A 19,282-nucleotide genomic window follows, 5' to 3' on the forward strand; every position below is an offset into this window, starting at 1 on the left:
GGAAAGTAAAAGCTTTCATATTAGCCTCGTCGGGGTGCAGACCCAGGAACTCAACCATAAAGATCTCCTCAATACTGTCAGGTGATTGACCTCACCAGAATCTACCAAACACTGAAATATCTATTTTGGGTGGCCTGATCCTTACCAATATAGAGGGAAACAAACCATTCTGTTACTAACAGTCCAGAAACTTTAAGAAAAATTATATAATTCTGATTAAATGAAATAACTAGAATTTCTCATTCTACAAACCAATAAGAAAAAGTTATAAATAGACCCAGACCTAACCTATATATAGATAGACAGAGCTGTCCAGATGTATGTATGTAGATACAGATATATATGGACACGCTTACACCCACGCATGTATACTTAGATCCCTGTCTAAATACAGCTGGGTCATCCCAAGTGACATATTTTCTTAGCAGCATTACCGAGTCAAATGGGATTTCGGCTATTAAAACTATTTATCCCTCAGAAGTTAGAGCATCAGTAGGAAGCAGAGAATGCAGCCAGTCCTCTTGTCCAAGTCATTAGTTACACATTGTGCCTGCCCGGATTCCAGCAATGAGAGAGACGTTTTATTTTCAGGCTATTTAACATTCCTTGCAAACTTGCAGAATCTAGCAGATTTGGTTTAAGTGTTGCAAAGCAAGACATGGACTAGAGCCCTCAGAGTTTTCCTGTGGCTTTTCTGTGTTTCTAGATAATCAATACCTGGTCTGCAGCAGCAGGACAACCTACAGCAAAGCGGCAGCTCGTGGCACTGGTCATGTGATCTCTGATCAGCTGAAATCATTTCAACTGTCATTTTTACAATGTATGATAAGCAGGCCACACACATCAATGAAAAGTCAGACACACAATTCAGTCATCTCACAATGTCTTTTTGGTATAGTTACCGATCCCATGACCATTTTTTGATATATAATCTATTATCATTATTATTACCATCCTTAGTTTAATTACTCATGCTCACCGAGCTATGAGTTTTGCATAAATTCTATATAATACAAATATAAAAATCCGTGCTACAACACATATGACTCAATATCACAAAAGCATAGACATAAAATATTCAGAAAGAGTTCAAATAATAATGCTTTGTATGGCTATAGGGGGAAATCGGGGAGAGTGTGGCACACATCCTACAGGTCTTACCACTTGTTAAAGCGGATCTTCATGTTCCTACGTTTTTACCCTGACATATACTTTATTGCCAGACAGGAGCTTGGAAGATAGAATACAACTGGAAAGAATAATAAAACTCTTTCCTGATATTTAACCAATAACAGGCAGTGGTGTCATCACATCAGTCCACGTAATCGTACAGGCCCGCCATACCTTACTAGAAACTGATTCTGAACAAGCAGAAAACTCTACAACTTTACACTTTTTGATGTCAGATAGTATTTCACAAACAATAGGAGCGTCTGATGAGGAATTCCTACCACCACACACTATGTCCTTTGATGTCTCAGATTGTGCAGAGCTGCCCCCATCTCCTTCCGCCTCCATCCTGGCTGCATTCAGTCAGCAAATTTCTACAAATGATCCGTCAGCCCATTTTACCCATTCATCAGCATCACAGCTGAAGGATGAATGTTTCTTACATGAGGGTTTGTAATATGTTTGTTTTAAATTTCGTTGTGCCTAATCCTTCTTATTTTTCTCTTCTGCTGCCCAACTGAACACGTAGATGTTATTAAAAATGAAAAACTACAGATTATGTGAATAGATGGTCTTAAAAGCAATAAAGTAATATATTTTAAAAAAAAGTAATATATATATATATATATATATATATATATATATATATATATATATATATATATATATATATATATATATATATATATATATATATATTACACACACACAAACACACAGTATCTCACAAAAGTGAGACCACCCCTCATATTTTTGTAAATATTTTATTATATCTTTTCATGTGACAACACTGAAGAAATAACACTTTGCTACAATGTAAAGTAGTGAGTGTACAGCTTGTATAACAATGTAAATTTACTGTCCCCTCAAAATAACTCAACACACAGCCTTTAATGTCTAAACTGCTGGCAACAAAAGTGAGTACACCCCTAAGTGAAAATGTCCAAATTGGGCCCAAAGTGTCCATATTTTGTGTGGCCACCATTATTTTCCAGCACTGCCTTAACCCTCTTGGGCATGGAGTTCACCAGAGCTTCACAGATTGCCACTGGAGTCCTCTTCCACTCCTCCATGATGACATCACAGAGCTGGTGGAGGTTAGAGACCTTGCACTCCTCCACCTTCCATTTGAGGATGCTCCACAGATGTTCAATAGGGTTTAGGTCTGGAGACATGCTTGACCAGTCCATCACCTTTATCCTCAGATTCTCAGCAAAGCAGTAATCGTCCTGGAGGTGTGTTTGGGGTCGTTATCATACAGCCATTGTGCTGTAGCTCAGTTTCAGGGTCTTGGCAATCTTCTTATAGCCTAGGCCATCTTTATGTAGATCAACAATTCTTTTTTTCAGATCCTCACAGAGTTCTTTGCCATGAGGTGCCATGTTGAACTTCCAGTGACTAGTATGAGGAAGTGAGAGTGATAACACCAAATTTAACACACCTGCTCCTCATTCACACCTGAGACCTTGTAACACTAACGAGTCACATAACACCAGGGAGGGAGAATGGCTAATTGGGCCCAATTTGGAAATTCTCACTTAGGGGTGTACTCACTTTTGTTGCCAGCGGTTTAGACATTAATGGATGTGTTGTGGCTGTGGTGTGTTGAGTTATTTTGAGGGGACAGCAAATTTACACTGTTATACAAGCTGTACAGTCACTACTTCGGATTGTAGCAAAGTGTAATTTCTTCAGTGTTTTCACATGAAAAGATATAATAAAATATTTACAATGTGAGGGGTGTACTCAATTTTGTGAGATATTGTATATATATATATATATATATATATATATATATATATATATACACACTCACTGTCTATAGGCACTCATTGATGTGACAGATTGCTAACAGGATCCATATGGTGCATTCTCAATTGTAAATGTATGCGGAATTCAAGCAATGTTGCCAAAACTGTATGCATTTGTGCCCCATGGGACCCACTATTTAGAAATGACAGGTATGTTTTTCATAATTTCAAACTACTTGCCTACTTGTGTCATTAAGCAGAACTAATCTTATAGTTTAGGTCCTGCTTACCTGTGGCCAGGAAAAAGCAATCAATATTCTTCAATATAAAAATGGCAACCAGCTTCTGTGTTTGGGGGCTCAAACCCATCTCCTACCATCCAATGCACCTCTATGTTGATTAGTGAAGCAGAGACATGCCAATAATGAAGCAAAAGAGAATAGAAGATGATCTCCATTTGCCTCCCCAGTATGCAAATCTCCTAGGACAGTGATGGCGAACCTTGGCACCCCAGATGTTTTGGAACTACATTTCCCATGATGCTCCACTACACTGCAGAGTGCATGAGCAGCATGGGAAATGTAGTTCCAAAACATCTGGGGTGCCAAGGTTCGCCATCACTGTCCTAGGACAAGCCATACAAATCACTAGTTAAAGGGAAGAAAAATGACTTGATTCCCCCATCAACACAGATCCCTCCCACAGGGCTATTGTGTTCTGCTGGGGAGCACAGGGAGACTTTCCCAATGGCAGAATACAATGATAACTGCTGATGGTTAGCTTGCTGAACAGGCCGAATTTCGATCCCACTAGGGCCGGATTAAGGCACTTGATAGGAATGTGTAAACACTTGGAGCAGCCTGCTAGCCAGAGTGAATGGTAGTTTCACTAAATGTTTGAGGGCCCTTTTCATATGGAGTGGACTCTACCAGGAGTCCACCTGCTCAGTGGGGAATCTGTCCGCTGATCTGTGTCTGCTCCCCTTATGCAGAGCAAACACAGACACAGCCTGTTCTCTTCTATGGGTAGTCCGATGTAAACAGACCGGCTGCCTATTTACACCCAACTGACATGCGATCCACTAGAAGAACCCCAACCGTCTGTTTTTGGTGGGTCACATATCTGTTTACATCCGTAAAAAGGATAAAGGAGGGTCCAATCAGATCTTCCTGAAAAAACTGACAGGCGTTAAAGGGGCCTTCCGTTAAAGCCCAACTGAAGTCACAAAAACAGATAGTTAGTCACACATACATTGTACAACAGCCTCCTTTATTATAACCTTTCTTAAAATATGGACAATAAAGTTTATTTTAAAAACCAAACCAAAAAAGGATATTTATGTCATAAATATTAAATATAAAAATTTATAAAAAATCTGTAGAAAATCGTTGTGGCTTAATTTTGCATCGCATTACCAATGCACATGAGAGGGATCAGGGGACGTGTAGTCCAATAAGTGACCATGAGAGAGAGAGAGAGAGTGTGCACACTCCCTGACCAGAGGTTGAAGAAAAAGGAGCTGTATAAATCTAATAAAGATAAATATAAGTCTTATAAAAGTAGTAAATGAAAATCAATGGATTCATTATAGATATTATATGCATTTAAATAGAGCTTGCTTTTAATACGAGGGTTTAATACTACTTTAATGAAAATACATTAAAGTATTTTTTTGTTATTACTTTATTCAAGCATTTAAATCAAGCTTTTTCTGCAGAATAATTTACATATTTAATCTCTATCAAATATGGTATTATAAAAAAAGAAAAAAAAAAGATAGAAAATGTGCTAATCTAAAAATTATACCTTTTTAACTGCAATTAAGCTTGCACAATTTCCCAGATCTGTCTAATGGATATTTAGGGAAGTTCCTTGCTGTTTTATAGACAGCTGTTGTATACTTAGAATCAAGGAAACCAAATTAGCCACATGTGAACACAAGCAACTGCTGAGGGGGGGGGGTAGCTGTGTGTGAGGTCCCTGGCAAGCAACCTGTGCATATCTCCATATGTACAATCCAGCTTCTTCCTTCACCAATAGTATGAGATCTGTCCTCGCAATCGGTATTCAATAAAGATATACAGTGTGATTCCAAGTTTAAATAACACCTCCGTCCACAGTACCACCCTTTATGACATTTTTCAATTGCAACCCTGTACTTAAAGGAATTATATTGTGTATTTTGGGTAAGTACACATTACGAGTTATTATTGTAACATTTACCTGAAAGTCATTTTTGTTGTGATGTAACATATTTTAGTGTGTGTCACATCCAGACTTTTAAATGTCCACTCCGGAAATCTGTATGTCAGAGAATTGATTCCCCGAATATGGTGTCAGTAAACCCAAAAAAAATCAAACATTATAGTCTTTATAAAAAATGGGCATATCATTGTGTGCCTTTAATTGGCTTTTTTTTTTATGGTGTATCTATGGTCAAAATTTTAAATATGAATTTCCATATTCAATTTTAAAGTGTAAGTCCAGGCACAAACAAGCTAAATACACAGCATACGAAAATCGGAAGTAAAATTTCATCCGACGAATGATCTGCTGATTTTCAGACTGTTATAATGGTGCTTTTGACAGCCAATTCCAATTTTTTGTATAACAAAAGCTAAATGCGCAGACTATAAAATTTTTGTCGGATGTGAACACAACATCCAATTTTCGTTTAATTAGTAGGGTTTTCCTCCGAAAAAATTGTAAGAGCAAGACTACGCATTGTCATAAATGAAAGAACACATACAAAACTACTGAAGTTGTATTCTGCTGTACGAGAATTTTCGTACGGTGAGTAGCCTCTTCACTTTCGTCATGAGACTAGCATGCAACAAAAAACAGATGTACGGTCGTCCGAAAATCTGATCGTGTATATCAGGCTTTAACCTGTTATCTGCCACATTCTAAACCTAATCTATCAAACCCTGTAAAGCAAAAATTGTTCACTTACTTATTCTGCAGCCGATCCGGTTCGGTTTCCATCGGCAGAAGCCGCGTGCAGGAGAGGACCGACAACGGCTGTGAAATGGCTGAGAGGTGACGTCACCCACTGCTGGGTGGCTCACTATGGGGCTTCCATTGTTGGCTGCCTCTCCTGCATCCCCCTCCACTTTGAAGCTGCCACTGACAGCTGATGCTGGGACCGGGCCGGATCAGCTGCAGAATAGGTAAGTACAGCAATTTTTGTTTTACAGGGTTAGATAGATTAGGTTTAGAATGTGGTAGAGAGCAGGTTTAGAGTTTGCCTTAAAGAGGAAGTAAACCCTGATGAGTTTACTTCCTCTTTCATTCCCTGCAAAAGGTAAAGCATAATGGACTACTATGCATCGCATAGTAGTCCATTATGTGTCACTTACCTGACACAGGATCCAGCAAAGTCACCGCTGTCCCCTGTAGTCCGGCGCATCCATCTTCTCGGTGGGTCTTGCCGCTCCGCCGCTGTCATTCGGCGAAGCCGTGATGACGTCACTCCCGCGCATGCACACGGGAGTGCCGTAGACAGCGGTGTATGTCTTTCGGTAAATATCTCCTAAACCGTGTAGGTTTAGGAGATATTTCTTGGACCTACAGGTAAGCCTTAGTCTAGGCTTACCTGTAGGTCAAAGTGTGTTGTAAGGGTTTACAACGACTTTAACTTTCACTTTAATTATTTCTAGCCTACTCCTAATAATCTGAAGGATCTTGAATTTTGTAAATTTACTTTGCGAGCACCCTTACACATTTACTTCCTTGAATGGTGTGACACGTAGTCATCATGCCCTGTGGGTAGGTACTGCTGTGTGCATAGGTGTGTGCAGCCTATTGCATTAGGGTGTGCGCCCCAGAGCTCAAACACACATGCGTATGTGTATACATATATATAAATATATATATATATATATATATATATATATATATATATATATATATATATATATATAAAAATAGATAGATAGATAGATAAATATACACTATATTGTCAAAAGTATTGTGACGCCTGCCCTTACACGCACATGAACTTTAATGGCATTCCAGTCTTAGTCCGTAGGGTTCAATATTGATATGGTCCATCCTTTGCAGCTTAAACAGCTTCAACTCTTCTGGGAAGGCTGTCCACAAGGTTTAGGAGTGTGTCTATAGGAATGCTTGACCATTCTTCTAGAAGAACATTTGTGAGGTCAGGCGCTGATGTGAATGAGAAGGCCTGGCTCGCAGTCTCCGCTCTAATTAATCTAAAAGGTGTTCTATCGGGTTGAGGTCAGGATTCTTTGCAGGCCAGTCAAGTTCCTCCACCCCAAACTTGCTCATCCATGTCTTTATGGACCTTGCATTATCACTGAACTCTATAACAGGTGTGCTTTGACGAAAGCGCATCAAAGATGCAGCAAGCAGAATTTTTTTAATGCAGCACACTTAAAATGCACAGGTGTGAATGAGGCTTAAAGTGGATATTTCAGCTACTGAAGCAGGGGCTGATCTGTGTCAGAAATCGGGAGGCTCCCAGCTGTTCTGGAGAACCACAGTGAAAAGGTATGAACAACCTATCATGCTACCCATATCCTGTTTATACTTTTTTGCTTATGACAGGTCCTCTTTCAGTACATTCGATTTGACCCGCACGTATCTGGACACTGAAAACTGTCACAATATGATCTTTTCAGCTACTTCCCTAAAAACGAACAAAAAAAAAAATTGTTGACACGACTGTAAACTAGAGAAGCCAGCTGTACTGTGTCCGTTTTCTTGGCTGGAATTTCAGTAACCGCTCAAAGGAAAAAAAAAAAAGTTTAATGAACAAAGTAGAGATGTCAGGATTTGCTCTGGGTAGGAGTTGGAAGGATAGCAATCTGTACTCATAACTTTAGGTTCATTGACTTTTGTGGGATGTTGTAAAAACAGGAAAAACATTTTTTTGAATTCTTATAACTTCAACTGCCAAGATTAGGAAGATGTATGAATTAGGCAAGAAGAACAGATTACCTAAACCATTGGCAAAACATTATTTACAGCAGTGGTCTCCAAACTGTGGCCCATAGGCCGAATGTGGCCCTTTGCTTGTCTGTGTCTGGCCTTCGGGGCACTATTCCTCTCACTGGCACCATCAAGTGGCACAATTCCTTTCACTGACACCAACAGTGGGGAACCATTCTTCTCACTGACACCAACAGTGGGGAACCATTCCTCTAGCTGACACCAACAGTGAGGAACCATTCCTCTCACTGACACCAACAGTTGAGAACCATTGCTCTAACTGACACCAACAGTGAGGAACCATTCCTCTCACTGACACCAACAGTGGAGAATCATTCTTCTAGCTGACACCTACAGTGGAGAACTATTCCTCTAGTTTACAGCAACAGTGAGCAACCATTGCTCTCACTGACACCAACAGTGGGGAACCGTTCTTCTCAATGACACCAACAGTGGGGAAACATTCTTCTCAGTGGCGTAACTAGAACCTTCAGGGCCCCGATGCGAGAAACCATGAAGGGCCCCCCTGAACCCCAGCCAGGGCCCTTCCCTCCGAGCCCTGCGGTGGAACTCCAGGGAGTGGTCACAGGTATGACCTTTGTGAGCCCTGTAGTTCCACCACTGGTATCAGTAGTTTTTTTTATTATAAAAATTTTTTAGGTGCCCCATTGGGGGACTGTCCCTAGGCAGGATGGGGTCCCCGTCCCCAGAAGAGATGAGGTCCTTTTCTCCAGGGCAGATGAAGTTACTGCCCCCAGGTGAGAAGGGGTCCCTGTCCCCAGGGGAGAAGGGGTCCCTGTCCCCAGGGGGAGATGGAGGGGTATGTAATGGTGTGTGGGGGATGGGGTTCTCTCACTCACCATGACCAAGCTGTAGGCCGCACACTCATCCATGTTGGCCTGGGCTCCATCCAGTGTTCTGGACGGGTGATCAGCATATCTCCCAGAAAGACCTTTCATCATCTGTGTATGACGGGGGAGGAGGAGGGCTGGCAGACAAGCCTGCAGTGTCCTCCGGGAGCTGGCTCTCATAGGGCTGCACTGCATCTGTGTGCTTAAAGTTTGTTTACCCGGGAGAAGTATGCAGTGCAGAGTGGGCCGGACTCGGGGGGGGGGGATAGTCGAGCATGGAGCTCTGCTAGTCACCCTCCACCTCCAGCCACCCGTGTGCATGGTGCACTGGTACACCTAGCTGCCTATGCTGCTGCCGGCCATATGTAGAGGGGGCTGCATGGGCCCCCTGCATCACAGGGCCCGGTTGCGGTCGCGACTGCTGCACCCCCTATAGTTACGCCCCTGATTCTTCTAGCTGACACCAACAGCGAGCAACCATTCCTCTCACTGACACCAACAGTGAGGAACCATTCCTCTCACTGACACCAACAGTGGAGAACCATTCCTCTAGCTGACACCAACAGTGAGGAACCATTCCTCTCACTGACACCAACAGTGGAGAACCATTCCTCTAGCTGACACCAACAGTGAGGAAACATTCCTCTTACTGACACCAACAGTGGAGAACCATTCCTCTAGCTGACACCAACAGTGAGGAAACATTCCTCTTACTGACACCAACAGTGGAGAACCATTCCTCTAGCTGACACCAACAGTGAGGAACCATTCCTCTCTGACACTAACAGTGGAGAGCCATTCCTCTAGTTGACACCAACAGTGAGGAACCATTTCTCTCACTGACACTAACAGTGGAGAACCATTCCTCTAGTTGACACCAACAGTGAGGAACCATTCCTCTCTCTGACACTAACAGTGGAGAACCATTCCTCTAGTTGACACCAACAGTGGAAAACCATTCTTCTCACAGACACCAACAGTGGGGAACCATACCTCTCACTGACACCAACAGTGTGGAACCATTCTTCTCACAGACACCATTAGTGGGGAACCATTCCTTTCACTGACACCAACAGGGAGGAACCATTCCTCTCACTGACACTAACAGCGTGGAACCATTCCTCACACTGACACAAACAGTGTGGAACCATTCTTCACACTGACAACAATGGGGGCATTCCTCCTCCCACTGACACCAGTAATGGAGCACTATTCCTCCTATTAATACCAATGATGGGGCACTATTCCTCCTTCTACTGACTACAGGCACTGTGTAATTTTTTTTACTCCCATTGATGCTGGGGCATTTTTTACTTCCACTGGCCACTCAGGCCCCCATCAATTCTGAAGGACAGCAAACCGGCCCCTTATTTAGAAAGTTTGGAGACCCCTGATCTACAGCATGCAGACCATTATAATTGAAAAGATTTCATCTCAGGTTATGTGCACTTGTTCGTTTTTTTTTTAGAGGCTTTACTCCCTGTTTTCACCTGGTGATCTGGCCAATAGCACACCTCTTGTATGAGAGTGCCCCTACCCTGGATGAAGGACTACAGGAACAGCATTGTCAAACTTGAAAGGCGTGTAAGATGCACTAGCAGATTTAGATATACTAACAAATTGAAGCCAATTTATAAGAAGTTACAGAAAACGTTTTTTGCCTTTGAGATAAAGGTTTTACATATATAAATAAAAGCTTATTGATATAACTTCTGATTATTGAAGACAGAATTTTTCTTATCCCATTCCTTTTGATGCAAAATTTCAATCAAAAATCGATTATAAAAAAATGTAACAAGTAAAAGCTGATTATTGTAAGCTCCCCTTGTCAGTGAAAATCCAGTTTCCTCCAACACTCAAAGGACATGCTGGTAGGTTAATTGTCTCCTGTCTAAATTGGCCCTACTATGTGTATGTATGAATGAGTTAGGGGTCTTAGGCCGCGTACACACGCGCGGACTGTTCGCCCAACCTTGTCCGCTGAACAGTGTTTGGGCGGACAGTCCGCTCGTGTGTGGGGCTTCAGCGGACAGTTTCAGCGGACAGTTGGCCGAACAAGGTCTTACGGAAATTCCGAAAAACTGTCCGCTGAAACAAGGTTTCAGCGGACTGTTCGCTCGTGTGTAGGCTTGTTCGGCCAACTAAGTCTCGCGCATGCTCAGAAAGGATTTCCACGTCGGAAGGTTGCATTGCAGTGTATAGGACGTCGTATTTTTCGTCCCGTCGTACGTGCCGTTCACGTCATCGCGCACGGTTTCAGCAAACTGTTCGTCCGTCGTGTGTGGCCATGTCCGTCCATGCTAAGTTTGAGCGGACTGTTCGCTCAAACTGTTGGACGGACAAAGTTGGGCCAACAGTCCGCGCGTGTGTACGCGGCCTTAGATTGTAAGCTCCTTGAAAGCAGGGACTGATGTGAATGTATGTTTGACTATATATATATATATATATATATATATATATATATATATATATATATATATATATATATATATATATGTAAAGTGCTGCATAAATTGGCAATGCCATATTAGCACCTGTAATGAATGAATGATTATAAAAAATAAAAAATAAATGAAAAAAAATAAAAGCTGATGATTGTAAGCTCCCCTTGTCAGTGTTAAATTGTTTGTCTCAATCGGCCTTCCACCTTCCACAAGTCACATGAGGTATTGCAAGGCTGACAGTTGCAAGGATGACTCCCAAAGGCAGAGGCATGATGGGACTTGTAGTTCTGTAACAGCTGGAGGGCCGCAGTTTGCGTCTAACTGCTACATCTGCAAGTCAACTTGTTCTTTTGAAAAACAACAGGGTTATTGGCAGGATCACCAGGTGAAAATAAAAGAAAGAAGGACTAAAAAAGAAAACAAATGCATCCACCACATCTAAAAACTGTTAAGCTGAAATATAATAAATGTTTACTTTTGGGTTTAATACCATTTCTACACTTCTACCTAATTCCAAAAAGAGCTACAAAATACTGTAAGTGGAATTTTATTTTCAGCACCCTTACACAAGGATGATGTCTATAAACATGCCCTGTACACTTCAACCAATAATCTTCATCATTAGGGCCCCATCCCACCTTTGTAGTGTCCTGCAATGGGGGAGATTTACTAAAAATGGTGCACACACAATCTGGTACAACTGTCCCTAGTAACCAATCAGCTTCTAACTACAGCTTGTTCAATAAAGCTTGACAATTAGCTGCAGTTCACACCAGAGCAACTTTTCATGCGATTTTACAGGTTAAACCGCATGATAAGTCGCACCCTATTATCTGCAATGACGTCAGTGCAACTCTGACTTTACAGCGCCGCATTGATTTGAAAAAAAATTGTTCCTGCACTACTTTTGGCGATTCCGGGTGTCACTTTCATATACATGTGTGCATGAAGTCGCACTAACTTGCGACTTTGAAATAGTGTGATTTCAGATGAAGCTGCATGATTTCAAAGCTGCATTTAATGTGAACGAGGGCTAAAACCTGGAAGCTGATTGGTTACTATGCAAACCTGCACCAGATTCTATGTGCACCAGTTTTAGTAAATCTCCCCCTATGTGTTACTGCATATTTATGCCATTGAAACATGTTGAATATTCAGAAAATGTCATTAAATGAAGCTTTACACATAAGAAAAGTTTCAGAATTTCTGCTCTATTTTTGTTCCAGGTCAGAGACTCAGAAAGCATTGAAGCCAAAGCATCCAGTTGACAGCCGGGGCATTAACCTTCTCAAAGCATAGAATGGTAATGGCTGCCCCCATACTTTTTTCATGACACTTGTCACTTTTAAAAATTCCTGTAAAAATAAATCTATTACTTCACTGCTTAACTGCTCCTAGGAAACAGGTATTTGACCCAACCAGAAGATGAACCACAAAAACTGTGACATTTCAACACATGGACCCCTGGAAAAGGCTTCTTGCTTTGACAGGCTGTCTGTTTTTTCAAGAATAATGTTGATTGGGTTTTCAACATGAATACACAGAAAAAAAATAGGAGGAAGGAGACAGGCTTCCTCCTTTTAAAAAGGATAAAAAGCTTCTGAGGTAGGTACAATTCAGGTATAAAGTTCACAGAATTACAAAGCGCAGTAGAGGTGACTGTATATATATAGGAGTAAGTCAGAGGCCCAACTGGGGGTAGAGGCCCAACCGGAGTAAGCCTAACAACACCAGCACTGGCACTGTAATGCCAGAGTATACAGCTGGCCATAGATGGATTGAAATTCGTCCAGTTCAGCAGGGATTGGCCGAATTTCAATCCATGTATGGACACTGTGAGTGTTCAGAAGTCAATCTACTGAGCGACTTCTGTACAACTGCCCTTCTGGAATAGTCCCTCTCAATCAGCCCTGTGGGCTATAAACTGCAGCACTGATCTGTGTATTCTATGGAAGAGAAGTCTCCCCACTGTCAGAATACAATGACACTGCAGGAAGCTTCTCCCATCAACCTCAAATGTGTGGATGGGGGAAATTGGGCAGTTCTTTTTGTTCAACCTGCTGGATAAAAAAAAAAAAAAAAAGTCTCTTATATGGTCAGCTTAAAGCCGGCCATACATGGTTTGAATTCCGAATAAATTTTCTTTCAAAAATCAGAAATCTTGTGCGTTTTGTGATCCGATGGTGCCACCATTGATTTGTGAAATCCGACCAATCAAGCCTTCAACTTCACCTCATTTTGCTGCAGAAAATAATGTTCGTGGCCGGGAATCTTCTTCTCTTTCCAGGTCACAGCTCATGCACATTTTTTTTTTTTTAGATTATATTCCCCACACAGTTCTCTCATCACTGACTAGAAATGTATTTTACGAAAAATTTTCAACATCCGATCATTCAAAAATTTCCCATTGCTGCAGGCCACTAATGGTGCGAAATTCGAAAGAAAATTCTTAATTACGATTTACGTGAGAAAATTCTTTCGGAATACGACCCATGTATGACCTGCTTAAGTTGCAGGGTTGAAGGTGGAGGGACATAGATAATTCAATCCAGGTGGTCCAAATTGCTATAAAGGTTGAGTGCCTATTGTACAGATGAACCAACATGTCTTCTAATCCTTATGACGTGTTTTTGTTTACTCTTTCACTCTTGGACATGCAATCGCTAATGCTGGGGATCAGTACTCTACCTGCAAAAAAAAGGGAAATCTGAAAAGACCTATCATTGCTGCTTTGAGGTGTCCTAGGGGTTATGGAGAACGAGGCCATCTCTGGAGTCCCTGGCCATTCTGTCATTGTAGAGTCTGAAGATGGCCCTCCAGGGGGTGGTCTTTTGTTCTAAGTGACCCTGTGGTGACAGGGTCACTTTAAAGGAAACCTGTCATGACAGAAGTGCACTGCTACTTAGTGAGTTGCTGACCTGGAACAAGCTTATAGATATCGGTACTTTAAAATATAGTGTCTTCAAAGTATATAAATGCTACAAACGGAACAGGACTACAGTAACCAAACACACGGCTGCCTCAGGGGGTGCATGTGCATGTAGGAAAACCCAAAAACCGTCATGGTTTACTATGGTTGTGAACCAAAATGTCCCCACACTACAATACAATTCCATCAAGGATTACAGGGCTTCTCAGGTGCACAGAAGATGGGCTGGTCTTTTCTAAGGTACTCAGCTACCTTCTAGGGCAGTGATTCTCAACCAGGGTTCTGTGGAACCCTAGGGTTCCTCCAGAGGTTGCTAGGGGCTCCTTCAGCATTGGGAAATTTCTGCCTCTCAGATAAGTTCCCATAGACACCATTGATCTTTTTAGCTATCTGTAAGGAGGTAATTCTTCCCAATGACCACAAGAGTAAGGACCATTCTTCCCACTGACCATCACACTAATGTATCATGAGTTGTAGTTATCTAATTTTTAGCAAGGGTTCCCCGAGACCGGAGAACTATTTCAAGGGTTCCTCTGTGTTGAAAAGGTTGAGAAAGGCTGTTCTAGGGTCTGCACATATTAGCAGTACATTCATTTTACAAACTTAGCAAATGCTGACAAGTTCACTTTCAGTTCTCAGATCTGAACCGATAAAAAGCTGGCAGCCTATACATGGGTATATGTCCCTTAGGAAGTCAGAAATACCAGAGTGAGCTGTCAGGGACGAACGTAGGAGGCCATAATTAACTGACATGGTATTTAAGGCCTTGTGCTCGATCTGCCCAGAATATAATGTCACAGACACGCAAGAGGAATCCAGACCAAATCTAAGAGGGGAAATCACTGGAAATAACTTGTGCGATAACTGCAGTAATCAAACTCTAATTGTGCATGATGTGCAAAATGCAGCGCTAATTAATCAGAATCCATTTTTCATGATTTAGTACTCGAAAATCTGATTGGCTGATTGATAGAGGTCACCTTGTCCTCACCTATTCCGTAAAGCAGTCTGATTTATGTAAGGTGATATGGAAAGTGTAGTAACACCTGGCAACCCAAAAAATTGGTATGAATTACTCCACTATACACAATATGATTGCCTTGCTTTGACCATAGTGTACAAAAGTAAGAAGTTCTAAGAAAGCCATAACTAATGCCCCCACGATCGGACTTTCCGACAACAAAAACGTGGATTTTTGTTCGAGGTTGTTGGCTCCAACTTGTCTTGCATACACACGGTCACACAAATGTTGGCCAACAATTACGAACATAGTGACGTGCACGACGTACGTGATATCTCCCTTACGAGCGCTAGTTTTACAAGACTGAGCGCTTCCGACTCATACTTGATTCCGAGCATGCATGGACTTTTGTGCGACGGACTTATGTACACACGATCGGAGAGTCCGACAACAAACATTTGTTGGCGGAAAATTTGTGAACATGCTAGCCAACATGTGTTGGCAGAAAGTCCGCCAACAAATGTCCGATGGAGCAGACACACGGTCAGACTTAACGCCAACAAGCTCACATCCAACATTTCCCAGCAGAAAATCCAATCGTGTGTACGTGGCATTAGACTAATGGCATATCAATAATTTTCCTTTCATCAATCATGCCCCCCTAACATTTTGTTACAGCAATTTATTGCTAAGAAAATCATAATTATTTCCTGTGGGATCCCTAACAGTGACATTTTTAAAGTGATTTGATGCTCTTTTGCTCAGTGACCACAATTCGTCAGAGTTTCTGTTCAGTGGCAAAATCAATAGAGCCAATCGTTCTTAAGGCCCGTACACACGATCTGACTTTTTGACAACAAACATGCATATTAGCTGTTTTGGAGCAACATCCGACCATGTGTACGCTCCATCGGACAAACTTTTTCAGTTTTCATCTGACTTTTTTTGGCTGTGCGAACGGACAAACTTTTTGACAACATAAGTCCGATGGAGCAAAGCCCAATCGTGTGTACACAAAACCATCGGACTTTTGTACAAAGTAGAAACACGCATGCTCCGAACCAATGCAAAAGATCAGACAACAATACAGAAGTTGACCAAAGGTGGCGCTGGAGTAATTGAACGCCCTCTTTTGAAGTGTCGTCAGTATGTTGAAACGTCACTACGTTCGCGTTTGTTGCCTAAAAAGTCAGATTGTGTGTATGCAATACAAACTTACGGCCAACGCCCTTTGTACAAAAGTCCACGGGAAAGTTTGTACAAAGTCCGATCGTGTGTATGGGGCTTTAATGGTTTTCTATGAAAGGTTGCGGCAATTAACGAAGGAGGGTGATTTGTAGCAGAGCAACCCAATGCTGTAACACATCGCCAGCAACTCAAGTGATTTAATCGCTAGCTACAAATGGATGTTAATCGCTGAAATTAGCGATCTGTGGCAGCAATTAATCTCTGCGGGAAAAAAACTTGTCATTGTATCATTAGCCTTACACAGTGCTCTCTACCCCCCAACCCACCTGCCCCTGCCTCGTGACGGGACTTGGGCCTAATGATTGACAGCTCAGGCATCCAACAATCTATTCTGGGAGGTGAAGGGAGGAGGGGGGTCCTGTGTTCCAACATACTGGGAAGTACAGCATAGTTATATTTTTTTAAGAGGTTTTAAGGAAATGTTTTATCAATGTAAACAGCACTGTACTTTTCTTTCCGTATTCTTCCAAACTGCAGAATACTGGAAACAATCCGGCGCAGGGAAACAGGTGGGAATTTTCTCAACTCATTTGTTCCCCAACAGACCACTGAGCAAACTAAAAAGTTTTGGACAACCAGTCTGTAGGCTTTTGTCTGTAGACATGACTTTGAATAATTCACAGGTATCCAGACTACTATAACTACAAGTCCCAGCATGTGTTTCCATTGTGCTCACTGGGTCATCACAACTTTATGACAACACTTACTATACTGAGAAAAGACACCAATTAGCATCATCTGCTGAAAATTTACTATCCAATAAGCCATGGTGTCAAAATCGAAACAGTTGTAGCCACTTCAGATGGAATATAACACACATATTAATTACATAACATTGGGGCAGGCATAGAGCAAGCATATCATATTATGTCCCTCCACTCCCATTTATTATAATATAATGTGCTACATGTTATCTACTTAAGAAAAAGAAATACACTTGTAATATACTGTTTGTCATTTATTAGATCTAATACATCAGTGCTGTAAACAGTTCTCCTTTGCTTGGCTCACAACACTTAGAACTACAAGTACCAGCTGAACCTCAGGCATTTTAAATCCAATAACGGTTTAAAACTTTTACAACTATAATTATTCAATTGCTAGAATCAAGTATCACAAGCCACTTCTTTTAGTTACTAACTAAAATGCAGATGTTTATTTTACCCACAACAGAAATAAATCATGAATTAGGGTAAGCAATTACTGACCCAAAGAGCTTGCAATCTAAGCACAGTTATATTTTGTTTGGGTTATATTTCTTTATTCCACCTCTGAATGAAAGTGTGAGGCCCATCGGAACTAATACCTTAGTTGAAGGAATCACTGACCCAAAGAGCTTGCAATCTAAGCATAGAGTTATATTACTTTTGGGTTATATTTCTTCATTCCACCACTGAATGAAAGTGTGAGGCCCATCGGAACAAATAAATTAGTTGAAGCAATCACTGACCCAAAGAGCATGCAATTTAGGCATAAAGTGATATTTCTTTATCCCAAAACTGAATCAAAGTGCAATGCCACTATAAAATAATGAATTTGTTGAAGCAATCAATGACCCAAAGAGCTTGCAATCTAGGCACTGTGTGATATATCTTTACTCCCCAAAATGCAAAACCATTCGGAAATAGGTATAGCAATCACAGATCTAAAGAGCTTACAATCTGGGCATAGGGTCCTGCAACTAAACCAAAGTGCAAAGCTATACAGACATGATTTAGTTGAAGCAATCACTGACCCAAAGAGCTTGCAATCTAGACATAGGGCCACATTTCTTTATCCCATAACTGAAACAAAGTGCAAGGCCAATCAGAAATAATGAATTCGTTGAAGCAACCCCTGACACAAAGGGCTTGCAATCTAGGCAAAAAGTGATATTTCTTCATCTGAAAACTGAACCAGAGTGCAATGCCACTATGAAATAATGAATTAATTGAAGCAATCATTGACCCAAAGAGCTGACAATCTAGGCACCTAGTAAGGTTTCTTTATTCCACAACTGAGTCAAAGTGGGAGACCAATCAGAACTATTGAGCTGACTGCAGCAATAAGTAACCCAAAGAGCTTACAATCTAAGCATATATCAATAGTTCTTTTACCACTGAATAAAAGTGCACATCCAATCTACTGACCACAATCATGCAATGCCTTGTTGTAGTTCTGCACACCTTGTTATCAAACAAGAACAATATTGTTTGTAAGAAGTAAATCTGCAAAACACAAACAAAACTACTTCAACGAGGATCTGCAGACTATCCCCACCATCTGCAGAGCTTCATCTGTCCTGCCATCCCTTTGTCACCTTAAATGTTCCTGTACAGGAAGACACAGGCTCAGCTCTATGGAACCCACCCAGAGATCTCATTCCAGCCAACACGTCTCCAAGTCGGTGCCAAGTCGGTGCTGACTGTCAGAGTGTATATGATGATTGGACCTAGAGATGATGATCTACTCACCAGATCCCGAAGTCCAGACCGAGGAGGAGGAGGAGGAGGAGGCTGGCAGGACCCCAGGGAGGAAACTCTGGGACTTTTCCAGGGAAAGGCAGAAACGTGAAAATAAAATAATAGAAGGGAAGTTGTGCTGTCCTAAGTCAGTGCTGAGATTTGTAACAGAGAGTCAGTGAGAGCGGAAATGACCGGAGAAAAGGGGGGGATGGGGGGGATGCAGCAACAAGCAAATGGCATGAGAAGTGCAACCACACTGGGATTGAGTTTCAGTGGAGCGGGGTCAGTGGGTAAGAGCTCCTCCTCTTCTTGTGACTGTACACCTATGTACCTCCTATCACTTCCCCACCACAAGCCCTCCTTCCCGGCTCTCTTCCCTGCCTACACCCGCCTGACCCTCCCCTTCTTCCCCTGTAATGACAAGTCCAGCAGTCCCTCTCCTGAGTCTGCATTCCCCAAACATTACTAGCAGCCCCGAGCCAGGAAATAAACACTTCACAGAGTCCACAGAGCTTATATACAGCTAGGATG

The 19,282-nt window shown here is 41.7% G+C and overlaps 1 protein-coding gene across 6 annotated transcripts in view; it reads right to left on the reverse strand.

Annotated features, from left to right (window-relative positions):
- The window catches only part of TSPAN9 (tetraspanin 9), a 575,797-nt gene extending 556,756 nt beyond the window's left edge, over positions 1–19,041 (reverse strand). For 5 of the 6 annotated variants that reach the window (XM_077468491.1, XM_077468492.1, XM_077468488.1 and 2 more), the window contains exon 1: positions 18,761–19,041. The gene's annotated coding sequence lies outside the window, so the exon portion shown is untranslated. Of the gene's footprint in view, positions 1–18,656; positions 18,679–18,760 lie in introns of those variants that run through there. The other variant, XM_077468490.1, reaches the window with a different exon arrangement.
- Positions 19,042–19,282: the final 241 nt, after the last annotated feature.

Source organism: Lithobates pipiens, unplaced genomic scaffold (assembly GCF_037356315.1).
Source record: "Lithobates pipiens isolate NorthernLeopardFrog02 unplaced genomic scaffold, aLitPip1_a1.2 Scaffold_8, whole genome shotgun sequence".
NCBI lineage: Eukaryota > Metazoa > Chordata > Amphibia > Anura > Ranidae > Lithobates > Lithobates pipiens.